At 42.8% G+C, this 18,263-nt stretch overlaps 1 protein-coding gene and 1 long non-coding RNA gene across 4 annotated transcripts in view; one reads left to right on the top strand and one right to left on the bottom strand.

The window, feature by feature from the left end:
• The window catches only part of RGS17 (regulator of G protein signaling 17), a 142,231-nt gene extending 138,842 nt beyond the window's left edge, over positions 1-3,389 (bottom strand). The window contains exon 1 of one of the 2 annotated variants that reach the window (XM_071212544.1): positions 3,202-3,389. The gene's annotated coding sequence lies outside the window, so the exon portion shown is untranslated. The remainder of the gene's footprint in view (positions 1-3,201) is intronic. The other variant, XM_058289700.1, reaches the window with a different exon arrangement.
• LOC139437807 (uncharacterized) overlaps positions 1-18,263 on the top strand; it is a 106,273-nt gene that overhangs the window by 13,577 nt on the left and 74,433 nt on the right. For both annotated transcript variants that reach the window (XR_011647725.1, XR_011647726.1), the window contains exons 2-4: positions 191-393; positions 1,632-1,806; positions 1,963-2,166. This is a non-coding gene — a long non-coding RNA (uncharacterized lncRNA). The remainder of the gene's footprint in view (positions 1-190; positions 394-1,631; positions 1,807-1,962; positions 2,167-18,263) is intronic.

Genomic DNA, 18,263 nt, shown 5'->3' on the forward strand with positions numbered 1-18,263 from the left:
AATGTATTTCTGAGGATACAGGACAGCCCCCCTCCCAGAAATGTTCTACATTTTTTATGCATCTGCAATGCATCCGTGCTTGCACTCTATCTCTAACAATAGTAGTCAGAGGAAAGAAAATGCTTTCAATGTCACAGAACATTATTCTCATCCTCTGGGTTGACAGTGGCCCTCACTTTTGTCCTTTCAGGTCATGCAATATCATCACTGTCAAGTAAGTGAAGTTGGACTATCAGGCAAAGGATTCTCAGCAGAAATGTAGTCGGATAGATTCACATCCCCCTTAGCTTCAAAGCCCCATGCCCACCTTCTACTTCTCCAGAAAAGCCCAAGTACTTCAGCAAATGGACTTCTAATCTAAAGACCATTCTCTCTACAGCTGTAGATGAACAGGTAAATGCTTTTTTACTCTTTATTCTATGATTCAACCAGAATTTTATCAATTTAGATTTGCTTTTTAAAAAGATTTATTTATTTATTTCTCCCCCCCTCCCTCCATTATCTGCTCTCTGTGTCCATTCGCTGTGTGTTCTGCTGTGTCTGCTTGTTTTCTCAATAGGTGACTCTGGGAACCCATCCTGGGACTTTCCAGAGTGGGAGAGAGGTGATCATTCTCTTGAGCCACCTCAGCTGCCTAGTCTGTTGCATCTCTTATTGTGTCTCCTCTGTGTCTCTTTTTGTTGTGTCATCTTGCTGAGTCAGCTATCCACTTGGGCCAGCACTCCTGCTCCAGGCGGCACTCCATGTGGTCCAGCTCACCACATGGGCCAGCTTTTGCCTTCACCAGGAGGCCCTGGGTATCGAACCCTGGACCTCTTATATGGAAGACAGGAGCCCAAATGCTTGAGTCACATCTGTTTCCCCCAATTTAGATTTGAATCATTCACTTTATTTGGCTGTTATAATAAGGCCAAATGAATAAAAATATGCATATTTCTCCTTTTCTTCAAAGCTCCCTAGTGGTAGGAAATGGTAAGGAAGGCTTTAAAAATTTTTACAAGAAAGTATAGGAAGCCCAGAGAAATGATAATAGCATTAGACCTACAACATTATGAGTTCAAATAAATTAGGACACCCGGGAGAAGATTCCTTAATGCTAAAGAGATACCTAACTGAGAAGGAAAAGCTGGACACCTTAGAACCGAACAGGGATAGCAAATTCCCTTCTGTGGGGACTAAACGCTAAGTGATAGTTGAGGAAGCAGAGCAAAAACAGGTGACATTGGCCTCAGACACTTTATGCTGTTTGTTCTGTAAATAAATGTTGGGTTTTATTTTATTTTATTTTTAGCCTACGATTTCAGGAAGAAGGTTGAGTGATCATGGCCCTGGGATCGGGTGTCAATGCATTAAGGATTCGTCTTATTTAAGAAGTGATATCTCCCCATCTCTTTGCAATAACAGACACTTGTTTAATCATCTCCAGAGATGCCAGTAAACCACTCTCCCATGGCTAACTAAATAAGATTAGAAAAAAAAAAAATAGTGAGTAGACCTACTGTCCCATAAATGTGCTAATTACTGATTTGGTTCATGCTAACAGAAGAAATAGCTTAATAATGAAAACTGAACTGTAGGAGGTCAAACTTCTCATTCATCTAAATTAATGAGTATACACATCGCCTTTTCAGCAGACATCAGTGCCCTGATGGGCATTTCATGGATACCTGCTACTCCTACTACAGAAGACTTTACCACAAATACAATTGACTTCGAATGCCTCGCAGTGCTCAAAATCATTGAATACACCTAAGTGTCTAGCAGCGACGAATCCAAGAGAAAAAGCATCCTTTTTCCATGACAAGAGTAAGTTATCATTTCTCCAGTTGGCCGCTTTTCAGAAGTGTTCACCGCCCTGAAAACCAGAATGTATGAACCGCCGGAAGTGCTGATGGCATCCAGCCTCAGAAATGCTTATTCTAGATGGAAATGCAGCGATAACATTTCTCTTATCCTTGACAGCCATCCCGAGCTGCAAAGAACGCCGAGCTGAAACAATACGCGAATAGCACCACAACCAGCGACCAGGGGGAGCTTGCAAAGTTCTCCAGACCAACCTTCCGGGGACTCTTTCAAAGAAGAAAGCATTTCTTGAGGGATCGGAGAGCTGAGGGCTCCTAGGTCGGGAGCCAGGAGCAGCCCTCCGGAGCGACTAGCTCGTCCCAGGTGAGCGGGGGACCGGGCTCCCCACGGCGGCGCGGGGCGCAGGGCGCAGCGCGGGCAGCCCCTTCGCGCGGCCACTCCTGCTGGGGCGCGCGGAGCCCGGGGTCCCCGGAGGCCGCCCGGGAAGCACCAGCCTCGGCTCGCAGGGAGCACCTAGCTCCCCAGCCCGCGGCTTCCCGGGCCGGCGCGGTCCCCCCGCCACCTCCCAGGCCGCGGACATTTTCCACCGAGGCGGGGAGGTGGCGAGCCGAGGGGAAGGGCGCCCAGCGCGGGCCCCGCCAGCCGCGGCCGCGGCACAAAGACGGGCAAGCGAAGGAGGCTGGCGAGCCCGCGGCTGGCAGCCCGCGATCCCCGCCAGCGTGCAGGCGCCACCCGCCCCCACAGCCGGGGCGGCTCGGCGACGCCCCCCGCCAGCGCGCCCCAGGCGTGGTGGGCGTTCCTCGGGCTCGGCCCCGCGGGGCTGGGAAAGCCACCCGGTGCCCGGCACCCAACTCCCTCTTCTTGGCCAAAGGGGAGGGCGAGAAACCAAGGCGGAGCCCCCCACCCTGGGCACGCCGCCCCCCCAGATCTGCCAGCGCTGCCAAAGGTGAGGTTTGGTGCAAGCCCAGTGGCTTGCCCCCTCTCCACCTGCGCCGAGCGTGTCCCCCCAAGGTAAAGGCAGAGGAGGCAGGGGGCACCACCCCGGGGGGATCCGGGCGGCTAGAAACTGCCGACGGCCCCTTGGGCTCTCCAGCCGCGCAGCCCTGGGACCTCGCGCCCCCGCAGGGTCGCCCCCGCCCCAGCCATTCATTCCGCCGAGGCGCCGAGGTCCCCGCCGGGAACCCCGAGCGGCCACGCCGCGGGAGGGCAGCGGGCTGCACGGGACGTGGCCGCGACGCGGGGTGCAACTTCCCGCACCCGCAGCGCGGCGTCGCGGGGTGCCCTCCTTCCCCAACCCCTCGCCCCCACCCCCGGGTTTTAAAAACCCCTCCATCGGCAGAAAGCAGACATTTTGAGGGCATTTCCCCGGCCCCGCGGGCGTTCCGGGCAGCATCTTACCCCGTCGCCGCGAGGGGGGGCAGCGCACCAAGCGGTCGGGGGCGCGAGGCTGGCGGCGGGGTCCCCTAGGCGCGCGGGCTCGCTGCCATCAGCCCAACTTCAGCACCCGGGCGGCGCGGAGAGAGCGAGCCAGGCGAGGACCGCGGGGCGGGGGCGGGCGCGCCGCGCATGCGCCCCGCCGGCCGCCCAGCGCCCCGCCCGCCCCGCGGCCCCGCCCCTCCCGGGGGCCCGGCCCGGGGTCTGCTCGCCCGCGCTGGGCGCCCGCTGCGCGCAGGGGCTCGGCCCGGGCGCTGGGCTCTGCGGGGGCGCGCGCTGGGGCTGCGCGGGTGCCCTCCCGAGCCAAGCGCGGGTCCCCGGGCTTGGAGAGGTCCCTGCAGCTCCACCTGCATCCGCTGCCCACGTTCTCTTCTCCTGGTGTTCCCGAGAAGGCGTGAAACCAGAGCCGATCTCTGCGGGTCCAACGAACGCCGCAGCAGTGGGTTCCAGGAGAAGCTGTCGGGGTTTGGGAGCTCGAGAAAGTGTGAAGTGGAACAAGTTTTTCTTATCAAAGGACTAGACTTGATTTAAGAGTCCTTGGCTTGCTTGACTTCTTCACCCAGAAACATGAATCTTTCCCCTAAGAATTATTTCAGGTAGTTCAGTGTGCTCTCTCTGCTCTAGAGCCCCCGTCTAAGGCATCTGGTCCACTGGGGCTAGAGTTTTGAGGGAGAAAAGCCGATTGATAGCAAAGCAAGAATCAGGTGAGTCCTGAACAGAGAGCCATTGGTGTCCTCTGGGCCTGCGGCGTCCTTAGGGTGAAGCTGTAAGTTTTGATTATTCACAAACCTAGCCGGGCTTGGTAGTGAAGGAGCTTTCCGATAAGTCATGCATCAGGAGCGCTAGACTGTATCTTGGATGATTAGATTCAAGGGCTTGAGAGGGTGAATTAGGGAAACGGGGTCTTTCTAGCTATGACATCTGTGGGAAGCAGCGAGTTCTTGGCAGGGATGATTAGGTTTTTCTTCTTAACTCTGTTTAAAACCGATTCCTTGTAACTGTATATGCTTTACCATTGTTTGCGAGTTCAGAGCCACTTTACTGAGCACCCCACCTCCACCCCTGCCAAAATAATTAAACCCCTGTCAGTGTTGGCTCAGGACCTTAATTCTTGTCTTGCTACATCCAGGGCTTTCGGCACTAATGCTAGTCCTGCCTGGTCTATGCTGGCTTGCAAACTGTTCCTTACTGGTCTATAATGAGAGAGAGGTAAGTACAGAAATTGAGATTAAGATGTGGAAACTCTTAGAACAATTTGACATTGTGGTGGCATCTAAGTCCGTAGTACATCGTGCTTGGATGTCTTTTTTTTTTTTTTAAGTATTTTTCATGTCTCTGTTTTAGAACTTTCTTTTTAATTTTATTTTTCAAGTAATTCATTTATATTGGATTTTACAAAAATAATGGTCCGTGATGGATTGAAAAAAAAATAAAATTAAATAAAGGTCCTTTGCCCAGAATAGTTTGAGCAGCACTGAATTCTATATAATAAATTCCAGATTTATATCTTTAGTCTTGGCCTATCACAGAGTGCTAAGTCTTCAACTTCCTTTACCTCTGCACTTGACAAATAATTATAATAGTTAATATTTATTGAACAATTACTTTGTGCTAGGTACTGTTCTAAATGCCTTACTTGTCTTTCTTAGTCTCTTCCCACAACAACCCTATAAAGCAGGCTATTATTATGTCTAATCTGAGAAGCAGAACTTGGTAACTATTCCTGTATAAGACAGGGTACTCAAGAGAAACAGAACTGGCAGGACTGAAGATCTATATATGTAAATATTATGAAATTTACTATAGGAATTGGCTCACATGACCATGGGGAATGGCAAGTCCAAATTGCATAGGTGGCAAGTTGGGAACTCTAATGAAGGTTTCAAGGAATTCCCCAAGAGAAGCTGGCTGCTGAAGTAGAGCTAGAATTTCTTTTTTCTCTTCCAGAGCCTGTTGACTTCCAGCTTCTGGCTGCTCCTACTGGCTTCTCTCTTCTCTGTCCCATTTCCTTTGCTTATAAGGACGTCAGCCATATTGGATTAAGGTCCACTCTCGTTCAGTTTGAGCACGCCTTCACTAATAACATCTTCAAAGGTCCTGTTTACAAATGGGGTCACACCCACTGGACCAGGGCATGATTCAATCCCTAGTAACCTCCTCCAAACCCATTCCTCTTCAAATTGTTCCACCCAGTTGTGCAAGCCAAAAATTTAAAGGTCATTCCTGTTTTGTCTCTTTCTTTCACCCCCACACCTGATAAACCAGCAAATCATATTGCCTTCACCTCCAAAATAGATCCCAATTTACCCACTTCTCTCCAACTCCATTAGTACATATTTAGTAAATACTGAATGAATGAATGAACGAATGAATGAATACAACCTTAGTCCAAGCCTCTATCAACTCTCACCTGGACTACTCCAAAGCCTCCTATTTTGTCTCCCTGTTTCCATCTACCTCAACCCAAAAAGAACATATTCTCCAAAGAGCAGCTGAGTGATCACTTAAAAACATACGCTAGTGCATGAATTCTCCTTGTTCTTTAAATAGCAATCCATAACCCTTATCACAGCCTAGAAGGTCCTATGTGATCTTGTTTTCCAGTCTACTTCTTTAACTTCATCTCATGCCATGCTTCCACAGAGCAGAGCTCTCTGTGCTGAGCCACTGTGGACCTACTTCTTTTACTTTCTTGGCTAAGTCTAGCTCATAGTACTTGTTGTTCTTTCTGTCTGGAATCCTCTGTTCCCAGATCTTTACATAGCAGTTCTTTAAGATAATATAGGTCTCTGCTCAGACATCAGCTCCTCAAAAAAGACTTCCCTGACCACCCAACTTACACTGCCCCAAAGAGTTCTTCTCTGTCCAGTCCCTTGTTTTAATTTCTTCAGCCCTCTTTTCACTCGCTGAAATCATCTTGCATTTATTTGTTTACTGGTTTATTGTCTGTTCTCCCTTTAGAATAAAGTATTTTAAGAGTTTTTGCCTGCACTTTACACTATTTTATATTCAGTGAGAAAAAGAAGCTTGGCACATAGTACATATTAAGCAAATATTGAATGAATGAATGAATGAATAAATGAATGAATGAATGAAAACAAACTTAGAAAATGCGTTCACTATGTTTTGTTGATGCTGCTTCTTCTTCTTGGATCTTCATTGTTGCCTCTCAGAATCTCTTGTTTCCCAGAAGTTCAGTTTCCTCTGCCCACCCTATCAAATTGATACACATCTAAACTAGAAGTCAAAGTCTAGCCAACTTGAAAGCAAATATACTCAATAAAAACGATCCTTACTGTTGTGAGCTTCCCCAAGATGCAATGACTCTTTGGGCAATTTTTGCCTAAGACAATGTGGATATCCTGCCAGGGATTTACTCAATAAAGCCAAAAGTAATCTCTGGGTGACTTTGTATGCAGTTGTGGTTGGTTGTGTAATCCGTTATGCATCAGCAAGAATCTTTAATGATAGTGTTCCAAGAACCGAATGTGTTTCCTATGATCTGAGAGTTGAACAGATGGATGGAACCAACTACGACTTTAATGATCTTTAGCTTGCAGTCTCCGTGTGTATGTCTTGACCTTAAGAAGTATCTGTAACATCATTTCACGTGAAATTATCACTAGGTTGAGAATGCAGTTCAACAAACTTCATAAATATCCATTATGTAGCTGGCATGGTATCTTTAAGATTTTTGCAAAAATATAAATGTTGTATAAAAGTATTATATATGATTGAGAAATGGATTTTAGTTCCTATTGCCCAGAGGGATTACTTGTCTTTATACAGAACTTCTGAGCTTTGGGGTTTTGATCTTTAAACAGCCATGTGATAACCACAAAAAAAGCAGCACTTGATCATGATCATTTCCATGCCTTTCTGAATGTGTTTTTCAAGTAAAGAGATTATGGGATAATGCCTTCATAGTAAGGCAGACAGATGATTTGCAGACAGAAGATATGGGAAAAGGACAGAGCATCAAAATATTTGCAGTGCATTTACTGATAATTACAGTTATTTGTCATCATTAGGATACCTGGAATCTACTTCTGTGAGTTTGGTACCCTTCAAAGTCTATTCCAGAAGGAAACTATTAATATATTGCCTCTTTAAACTTCATTCTCTTTTTCCATATGCTTGTTTATTTAAAATCAACTGTTTTACCTTTGAAAAGCTGAGGGAAGAGGAATAAATTGTTTAATTAAATCTAGGAGACTCTGATTGATAAAGCCATGCAAATTTCTATCGGGTGGAATATTTGGAAGGATAGTAATATGGCTGCTTAAATACATATATTTTATTTATTTATTTACTTATTTTACTTTTAGCAAACAGGGCTTTTCAAGTTTCCTCAACTGGATTTAATAAAATCTTAGAGATATTCCTTTATCAGGGAACTTATGTAGATGGAAAATACTTGTGTTTCTTGATCAATATTTATTTGAAGGGGATGAGAGAAAGGAAAGAAAGGGAGTCTGCTTCCCAAGTAATGAGATATAATTAGAGTTTCATATCTTTTTTTTGTATCAATCATTAGTTATTAATGTTCCCTTAATTATTTAACTTACTGACATTGAACTTAAAAGGCTCAATATTACTCTTTCAGAATAACACTAGTAAATTTACATCTTAAGTTAATTGGGTGAGTCCACGGAAGTAGATATAAAAGCCTTCATCTATCATTTATCAGTCATGCCTGATTTTGTCTGTCACAAATTCCTATGATGACTTGATAAAATAGAATTGTTTTTGAGTCATCCTAAAAGCTTTCTAAAATAACCCATTAGGTGGAGGCTGATATTTGGTTCAACAGATATTTCCCATAATGCTGGACATCAGTCCTTTGCTCTCTCATGGAAAAAAATAGCAAAATGCTTGTCTCACCTACAGAGCATTCAATGACTACAATCAGATTCGTGTGGATGAAGAAACAAACATGGATTTAATGGTCAATGTTCTGTTGCCTTGGGACTTTATGGAGGTTGGTAGTTGATGTTTGCTCCTTGTGGAGCAGTCGTCTGCTCTGCCAGATCTACTTCTGAGGCCTGGTGGAGGGAAGGATGGAGAGCAGCAGTGGTTTGATTCCACTCAAGTTTTGGTTCATGGCAAAGCAAGTTCAGAGATGTGCAAAGTTGATGCAGATCTTTGTGTTTATGTATGTGAGAAGGGGTCAATTGCTGAAGAGGTCTACTATCTAGAAGGGCCCAGGTGACTAGGTTTTTAGTTCCATTTTGAAATACATGTAGCTTGCAAATCAGAAGCTTTCTACTCACATTGTAAACGTATTGTTAAGGGTCCCTTGGTTTCCTGGTTTTTCTGTGAATTAGTTTCACAGTGTAAAATATATTTAAGTAGTACAGGAAAATCCTTTACATAGTCTTGCCTAATTCTTCATGTTGGAGTATGAGGAGAATTTACCTAATGTTTTATAAATGCCTTTCAGGTCTCATCCATCCATCCATTCATTCACTCACTGATATAAAAGCACTTAAAAAAACATCTGTCCTGGTATTATGGAAAACAGAAATACAGTGAGAAATAATGTCCCTATCCTTGAGGATTTATAATCAGGTGAGCTTGGCTCTACATATATGAAGTAACCAGAAAATAACAATGGAAGACTTGAGATAAGTTGGCATTATCTTTTCTTTCCAGGAGATGGGCCAGAAAATGGTGAAAAAGGATTGTGTGTTTTATAATCAGGACTCTCCACTGCTCAGGATAGAAATTACAAAGGATCAAAGTGGTTATTAAAATAACACACTGAGAACTTCCTTGAACTAGTTTTGAATGACTTTGAAGAATTGTAAATACAATAGGAAATCAAAGAAGGAATAATTTAGATGTAAGATATTTAAAAATAAGAACTTACTTCATCTTTTGGTTGACAGCCACTTAGAAAATATTTATTAAGCACCTTTAAGATGCAAGGCATCTTGCAGGGCTCTGTGAGGGTTGCATAGATGAATCAGAGATAAGGAATAAGATGGTGAGTAACAGAATCTAGAGAGTTCACTCTCAGCTCAGTGGGCATAGGTGGTTGGGACTCTGACAAGCGATAGAGACGGATACAATTTGCAAATGTCAAGATGCATGGAAGGGCATTTGGGTTGAAAGTCTGTGTTGGTTTGGAGTTTTTACCCCAGAAAATCATGTTCTTAAACTTAGTCCGCTCCTCTGGGTGTGAACCCATTGCAAGTACAACCTTTTGATGAGGTTACTTCAGTTAAGGTGTGGCCCAACTCAGCCATCATCCTATTACTGGCATCTTTTATAAGCAGTGTGGAATTCCAAAGATTGAGGGAAAACACCACAGGAAGCAAGAGCTGAAGGTCAACAGAACCTAGAAGAGAACAGAGCAGCAGGGAGGCCACCATGTACCTTGCCATGTGGCAGAGGAGCCAAGGACCAAGGTTCCCTAGGAGCGAACCCCAGAGTTCCAGTCTTCTGGGAGAAAGCATCACCTCAGTGACACCTTAATTTGGACTTTTCCTAGCCTCAAAACTGTGAACCAATAAATTCCCATTGTTTAAGCCAACCTATTACATGGTATTTGCTTTCATAGTCAGAAAACTAAAACAAAGCCCCAATATACTATCATCAATGTGTGTTGGTTCAATGAGAATGACAAGCTATGCACAGGAAAACTAATTCCTATGCCTTAGTCAGAACTTTCAGTTACATAAAGTTATAAAGGATTAAAAGTAGATTGAGGCCACATTGTGGTGGGGGGAGTGCATTCAGATCTCAGGTGTGAAAAAATGTTTCATTTCCATACTGACTCTAATGAATTGCTCATAGTACTGTGTTGAATAGAATTCTGTGGCCTTGTCTGGGATTTATCAATGAAGAGTATTATGATTCTTAGCAATGTTTCATATGCTGCTGGGACATATGCCTGGTATTTGAGATCTCTGTTCTAGTCAAATGCAAGCCAAGAGATTTTGGAAAAGGGGAGTCATATATATCAGGATGATAGGTCTTGAAGAACTCCCAAGCTATTGCTTCCCTTCCATAATTGGTACTCTGAGAACAATGAATTCACTTAGTAAATGAGATTTGGTCCAACTATATATACATCTTTTTCTTGGGATTTTGATAAATACATTGGCATATGAAAGTGTCTGAAAAGTTTCATGATTAAAAAAGCAAAATGGCTAATAAATATATGAGAAAGCCCCCTTTCATGTACCCACATAAGTAAACCCACACATAGACACACCCACACCCACCCATTCTACATGTTTATAATATATACGTCTGCATGTATATGTGTATATAATATGTATATACATTTTCATATGTATATATGCATGTGTACACACATATATGTGTGTGTGTGTATATATATATATATAATCCTAACTAAATAGCTTATTTTCATTATTGTGAAGGAGATCAAGTCAAATTTGGTATGATAACTTTTGCATCATCTTGTAATTGGTATGAAGGATCTCCTCAATTTTATTGATTCTATAATCTAAACTTAACATTAACTTTAATTACTCATAATCAGGATCTTCTCTATTTGACCCTTGTTTTTCTTAATTTGTTCAACCAACATATACTGAGCCTTTATATGTGGTGGGTACTATTACAATCACTGGAGATAGGGCAGGAATGAAACAACAAAAATCCCTGTCCATGTGGGGCTTGTCTTCTAGTGAAGGGGACAGCCAAAAATCATGATAAATTAAAAAGATATGTAGTAAGTGAGATCATTTTAGGTGCTAAGGGGGAAAAGTAAATCAGAGTAGTAGGTGTGAATGTGTGTCAAAAGGGGTTCTGAAATTACCCACAGGGCAGCAAAGAAGGCCTTGCTGAAAAGATGATATGAGCCAAGATCTGGAGGAAGGAGGGGACTGGGTTAGTGGCTATCTGGAGAAAGAGCCTTCTGGGCAGAAGGAACAGCAGGTGCAAAGGCCCTGAGGTAAGTGTAAGTCAGTCATGGTCATGAAACAGTAACGGACCAACAGGAGGGTTATAAGAACTGAGGTTAGAGAGGAAGGGGGGTAGCCTGGCCCCTCTGGTAGCTCAGGACATTGGCTTACCTTTTGAGAAAGCTGAACAGGCATCAGAGGGTGTGAGCAAGGTGTGCCATGAGAAATGAGCGGTAGCTCAGAGCAGATATCTACAATGCATTCCTAACACAGTTTTACAAAGAACTGCTAAATACCAATAAGGAAGAGGCAACAACCCAATGGAAAATGAGGTAGGATGAGAATAGGGTCACTCAGGCTCTTGTGCTGAGGACAGACTGAGCAGGGTGAGAGCAGAAGCAGGGACGGCAGTGAGGAGGATGTCTCAGTAGATCAGGTGCAGGATGGCGAGAGCAGCGACCAGGATGGCAGCAGTGGGAAACGTCCAAGAACGGTCAGATACTGGAGCGTTTGGAGAGTATAGTTCAGAGTATAGTCTTTGCTCACTGTTTGGTTGTGTGGTATAAAAGAATTCGAGGAATCAAGGATGACCCCAGAGTCTTTGACCTGATTACAGAAACTTTCCTTTAATAAAGATGTGCTTGACTTACTGTTCCCCAAGCCCTCCCTCTACCACAGCTGAGACCAATAAATTATTATAAACAGGCTTAACTGTCCCTGCAGTTCCCCCTTGGTCCAAAGAGCAGGAGGGATTCCAGTCAGAGGAAAGGCAGAGAGCTTGTATACTGTGCCTGAATGCCCACTTTTGTTATGTGAGAGAGGAGTGCCACTTTGCTCCCCTCCATCTCCATTGTTCAAGTCTTCAAATAAACTGAAGATCTTACTTAGTCTCCATTCCTGGCTACCTGCTTCCAAATCCTTGATGCCAACCACCAGCCTGCCTCATTCTCCATCCATTTCCTACTGCCAAATGCATTGGCACCGAATGACCAGGACATCTGCCTGCTTCTTATAGCCGGGCTTTTTTGATGTTGACTTCTTGACATATTGGCCTGGACCATTTTGCCCCTGGCTGTCACGAGCCCTTAAAGTTCTCTCGCTCTTCCCATGTATTCAGTTCTTATCAGCCCTTGGATTAGTTCCTTCACTCAAGGACTATTCATTCATTCAAGTATTAATCCATCTAAATGAACAGACTGCCTACTTACATTGTCTGAGTCATCCATCTGTTGGGGACTCTTGAGGAAAGGTGAATAATATGTAAGCTCTATTCTCTAGGTCCTTAGGAATTTTCTAGAGTCTAGGAGGACTGACGAGAGAGACAAATGAGTGAACATTTACAGTGAATTGTGAAAGCTGCCTTCAGTCTATAAATTCCCTTTACAAAATGGCGGCATTTGGCTATTTGTGGTGGCTTGAGTTATGCACTCCATATTTAGACATGTTCTTGGTCATAACCCACATTCCCGTGGGCATGAACCCACTGTACACAAGATCCCTTGGAGATGCTATATTTAGTGAAGGTGTGGCCCAACTGAAAGAGGGTGGGCCTTAATCCAGGTTACTGGAGTCCCTTGTAAGCAGAAGAAATTCAGAAACAGAGAGAGAAAGCTGTTGGGAGGAGCCAGAAGCAAGAAGTCAGCAAGTATCTGGAAGAGAAAGGAGAGGACCTCAGCATGTGATGCAAAAGTCAAGGAACCCAAGAATTGCTGGCCAACCCAAATGTTACCAACTCTGAGAGGAAGCAAGCCTTCTAGCCTTAAACTGTGAGCCAAAACATTTCCATTATTTAACCCAACATGTGGTATTTGTGATAGCAGCCAGGAAACTACGATGTTACAATACAGAGAGTGTTTTACAACATGGGATAGCAGTTAATCTGACCAAGGATGGAGCTTTGTCTCTTCCATTTACTAGCTGGGTGACATTGCCAAGTGAGTTAAGCTCTGTTCCTTCAGTTTTTTCATCTTTGGGAATAATAATGGTAACTACCTTGCAGGGTTGTTGGGAGAATAAAGCAAGATATTCATGGAAAGTGCTTTATCATAGCCTCTGACATACACTGAGTCAATTAAATTTTAGCTCATTCTTTTTTTCCACTCATCCTCTTTTTCTTCTTTTCCTCCTCCTTCTTTTTGTTTTCTCCTCCTTCTCCCTCCTCTTCCTTATCCTTCTCTTAGCATTCTAAATGGGTGCAATAGGAACACAGGAAGAAAATCTGTGGCGTGGGGGAAATCTTACCTGATCCCAGGTTTGGAGACCAGACCTCTCTTAGCACCCTGTCCTGAGCTCAGCCATAACATTGTTTAGTAATTGCTTATATATTTAACCATCCCCTTCATAAGACTTTTGTGAGCAGGGACTTCACTTGTATAGCCCCAGCATCTTGCGCAGTGCCAAGTATGAAGAGGTGCCGAATAAATATTTCTCTTTTTTTTTTTAGCAATACATTTGATAATATCTTTATTAATCAGCTCAACACAATTATTGATACATGGCCAAATTTCACTGTGCAGTGCCTGTCAATACAAAACTTATGTCTTGAAAGCTGCCATGAGAGGAAGAATAATACATTAAAATTATGTGTCTGAAAAATATTACCAATAAATATTTCTTGAATTAAAAAACTAATGAATGACACGGCTTCCTAGTGGAGGTGCCAATTGAATTATATTTTACAGAAAGAATTGGATAGATGCAGGGAGGAGGAGGACTCTTCCAGACATCATGCACAGCAGGAACAGTGCATCATGATATGGGACCTTTTTTTAATCTTTTTTTTTTAAAGGTACACAAATCACACAAAATGTTACAATAAAAAAATATAAGAGATTCCCATATACCCCACTCCCCACACCCCCCACTCCTCCCACATTGGCATGAACTTCTTTCATTAGTGTGGTAGATGCATTGCATTTGAAGAGTACATTTTGGAACACTGCTACACAGCATGGATTATAGTTCATGTTGTAGTTTACCCTCTCTCCCAGTCCATTCAGTGAGTGATGGCAGGATATATAATGTCCTGCATCTGTCCCTGCAATATCATTCTGGACAACTCCAAGTCCTGAAAATGGCCCAATAGGATATGGAACCTTTTAATGTGCCCAAGAAATCTCAAGTAGTGCTGGACTCTTAAGATATAGGTTTATCAGTTTCATGAGATTTTGGATTTTGAAAGGTGGGCAGGAGCCAGATCAAAAGAGACCTCACATATATGCTACTTAAGGAGTTTGGACTTTTTTCTGGGATGCAGAGCATGGAAGGATATGAAGTAGCATATATGAGGTTTTCCATACTCTAGTCCTTCCCTCCCTCTTCAGACTTTTCTCAATGACTAACAATTTGTGCTACAGCAACACTAGAGTTTATGGACCTCTCCCATTCCCACCCCCTGAACATCACAATGCTCTGTCTCTTGCTTTATGTCTTTGCTTATGCGTTCCCACTGGCCAGAAGGTCCCCTTCCTCCCATCACCAACATGGCTAACATTCTTTCTCTTGGCTAACTCTGGCTCATGCTGTGATCCACATCTCCAGGAAAATTTTCTTTTTACCAGTTCCCTAACCTCAGCCAATCCTTGTAGTTAACATTAAGCAGGTCCATACTATGTGTTCAGCCTCTGGTGATCAGTTTTAGTTTATTATTTTATTTAATCCTCACAACAACCCTATAAAACAGGCACTATTATTATCCTTTTTAAAACAACTGAGCAGAATGATATAATTTTTTTAAAAAAGATTTATTCTGAATTTTGTAGATGAGAAAACTAAGGCTCAGATAAATTGCTTGAGATGATGAAGTTTACAGTTCCACCATCTTTGAATTTGAACATTACACGCTGCTCTTCAGATGGGCTCTATGACCCTTTCTTGTTTACCCATAAAAATCCATGTAACTTTTTTTTTTTTGGTAGACTACCAAGTTGACAGTTTTCTTTTTTCTGATTACAGCCTTAAACCTTTCTGTGCCAAATCCCTTTTTCCTATTTCTTAGTAATATCTTGGGCATATTCTATAATTATGTGGTCAGTTTCCATCATTAAATGGAGTCTAGCCCAGTTAAATATTTTAATCTAACTTTTTGAAAAATACAGGCTTGGACAAGGACTTGGAGTAAAAAGAAGACATGCTCAGCTCTTTCACCACTTTGGCCATGTCCCCTAGGATCCAGCTTCACTGAGTCAGGGAGAGCCAGGCAGCAGAGATGTAGAGGAAAGGGCACATGTCTGTTTACTTCACTGGTCTTGGCCACAATTCTTCCTTATTGGCCATTTGGGCCTTGCAGACATGTAAATGGGCTGGCATTTTCATTTGTGTGGCAGGTGTCCAGATGTTGGCTCTCTATGGGCTGTGAGCATGTGCTTGGGTTTTTGGAGGGCCACAGAGGGACTCCCACTGTACAGTTCCCAGCTGCTGTTTCATCACATCCATCAGCCCTCTCCCACCAATTCCTGCCACAAACTCTTGTTGCTCAGGTCTTCTCACTCAGTAGACAGACTTCTTGACCTGAGGCTCCAGCAAATTGGTTCTAACACAGGTAAGTTTCATTATGTCCACTCACTGATGAGAAATTCACACAATCCTGCTATACCTGCCATCCCTACACTCTATCCTGACATCTGTCAGTCATGGGGCACTCAGCAAATTTACCACCTAAGCGTGATGTCCATTCAGGACACTGAAGGTATGGGTTGTCTTATAGCTTGTACCCATACTTGTTGCTTTAGTCTTTAAAATTATTTTTACATGTAAAATATAGTATATATGCACAGACTGAAGAATGCTAAAAATCAGACAGACAAGAAAAAAAAATTCAAGAAATGATATATTTCCCAGTATCTCTGTAGTCCCTGAGTGCACACTGATTCTGGATTTTGTATTAATCCCATTTTTGGGCATTCGTTGGGAGGTTATAAGTATTTATATTTTGGAATGTATTCTTCCCATTTTTCTATACATACATATCTATACAGTTTTTTAAAAATAAAACTTTATTGAAGTATAGCATTCATACATAAATATAAACAATAAATATATAATAAAGTTTGTGAATTTACACAACAAATATGCATATCATCTTACAAAACTCCCATACATTTCCCTATCACCAGCCCCTTGCGCTGTTCTGAAACATTTGTTACAAACTATGAAAGAGCATCATCAAAATATTACTAATTATAGTCCATTTTTTACATTTGGTGTATCTTTCCCCCAACCCACCCAATTATTAACACCCTTTATTAATATTATATATTTGCTATCATCCAGGAGGAAATGTTCTCATATTTGTCCTGTTAAACACAGTCCGCCTTAGAAGATCTAAGTCTTCCCAAGTTTATTGAGACTTGTTTTGTGACCCAATTTATGGTCTATCCTGGAGAATATTCCATCTGCTTTGGGGTGCAATGTTCTGTATATGTCTATTAGACCTAGGTTATGTATCATATTTGGTTTTCTCTCTCCTTATTGATATTCTGTCTAGATATTCTATCTGTTGATGAGAGTGGCATGTTGATGTCTCCAATTATTATTGTAGAGGTGTCTATTTTTCCCTGCAGTTTGCCAGTGTTTGTCTCATGTACTATGGGACACGTGCATAAATATGATTATTTCTTCTTAGTGGTTTGCCCATTTTATTAACATTTGGTGTCCTTCCTTGTCTCTCTATAACAGCTTTTGACTTAAGGTCTATTTTTCTTGGTTTCGTATCACTACCCTGTTCTTTCATGGTTAGTATTTGTATGGAATATCTTTTTCCTTCCTTTTGCTTTCAACCTATTTGTCTTTGGGTCTGAGGTGAGTCTCCTTTAAACAACATATACTTGGATCAGCTTTTTTCTCTTCTTTCAATCTCTGTCTTTCGATTGGGGAATTTAGTTCATTAAGAAGGACAATCACCACACCATGGAGCCTAGAGTGATTACAACTGAAAATGGGAGGATGGCAGCCAGCATCCATGTGGAATCTGAGCCTCCTCTTGACATAGAGGTGCAATGGACACAACCAATCCAATGTCCACATAGAAGAGGTGGCATTGGATTGGGAAAAGTGGACATGGTGGACGATGGGTATGGGGAAGGGCAGGAAGAGATGAGAGGTGGGGGCGTATTTGGGACGTGGAGCTGCCCTGGATGGCGCCTCGGGGGTGATCACCGGACATCGTGGATCCTCACAGGGCCCACTGGATGGAATGGAGGAGAGTATGGGCCATGATGTGGACCATTGTCTATGAGGTGCAGAGGTGCCCAAAGATGTACTTACCAAATCCAATCGATGTGTCATGATGATGGGAACGAGTGTTGTTGGGGGGGGGAGAGGGGGGGTGGGGGGGTGGGGTTGAATGGGACCTCACATATATATTTTTAATGTAATATTATTACAAAGTCAATAAAAAAAAATAATAATAATTCACAGAAAAAAAAAAAAAGATTCAGTGTTATTACTGAAAGGCAGTACTTCAGCCAATTTGGTCCTTTAGTTTTTACATGTCATGTTTTCTTTGTTTCTCATTTCCTTTATTGCAACCTCCTTTTCTGTAGAGTTGATGTTTTGTGATGTATCTGACTGCTCCCTTTCTCATTTCTGTTCCTATATATATTTTAAAAATACTTTGTGGTTACCCTGGGGTTTATATGACACAACCTACCTCTATAACACACTAATTTGAAAAGATACCAACCTACCTTCAATAGCATCCACATTCTCTGATCCCATATCCCTCTCTTTCTCCTCTTTATGTTGTTTATGTCCCACTTTACCACTTTATATTTTGCACTTCTGTTATCAGGAAATACGCCTTGTTGTATTCTGACTCTTATAGGAATTAAAGAGTAGAGTTGTACATTGAGTGTATAGTACTATTGGGTTTTACATTTACCCTTTTAGTTACCCTTACCTTTAATCTTCATTTTTTTCACACTGCTCCTTGCCACTCTCTCCTGTCTTTTCTTTTCAACCTGTGGAATTCCTTTAGTTATTCTTATAGTGCAGGTCTCTTGCTGATGAACTCTCTCAGTTTCTGTTCATCTATGAACATCTTAAGCTCTACCTCATTTTTAGGCCAGTTTTGCTAGATAAAGAATTTTGGGCTGGAGGTTTTTCTCTTTCAGTACCTTAAATATATCATACCCCTACCTTCTTGCC

Source organism: Dasypus novemcinctus, chromosome 28 (genome assembly GCF_030445035.2).
Source record: "Dasypus novemcinctus isolate mDasNov1 chromosome 28, mDasNov1.1.hap2, whole genome shotgun sequence".
In the NCBI taxonomy this organism is placed as follows: domain Eukaryota; kingdom Metazoa; phylum Chordata; class Mammalia; order Cingulata; family Dasypodidae; genus Dasypus; species Dasypus novemcinctus.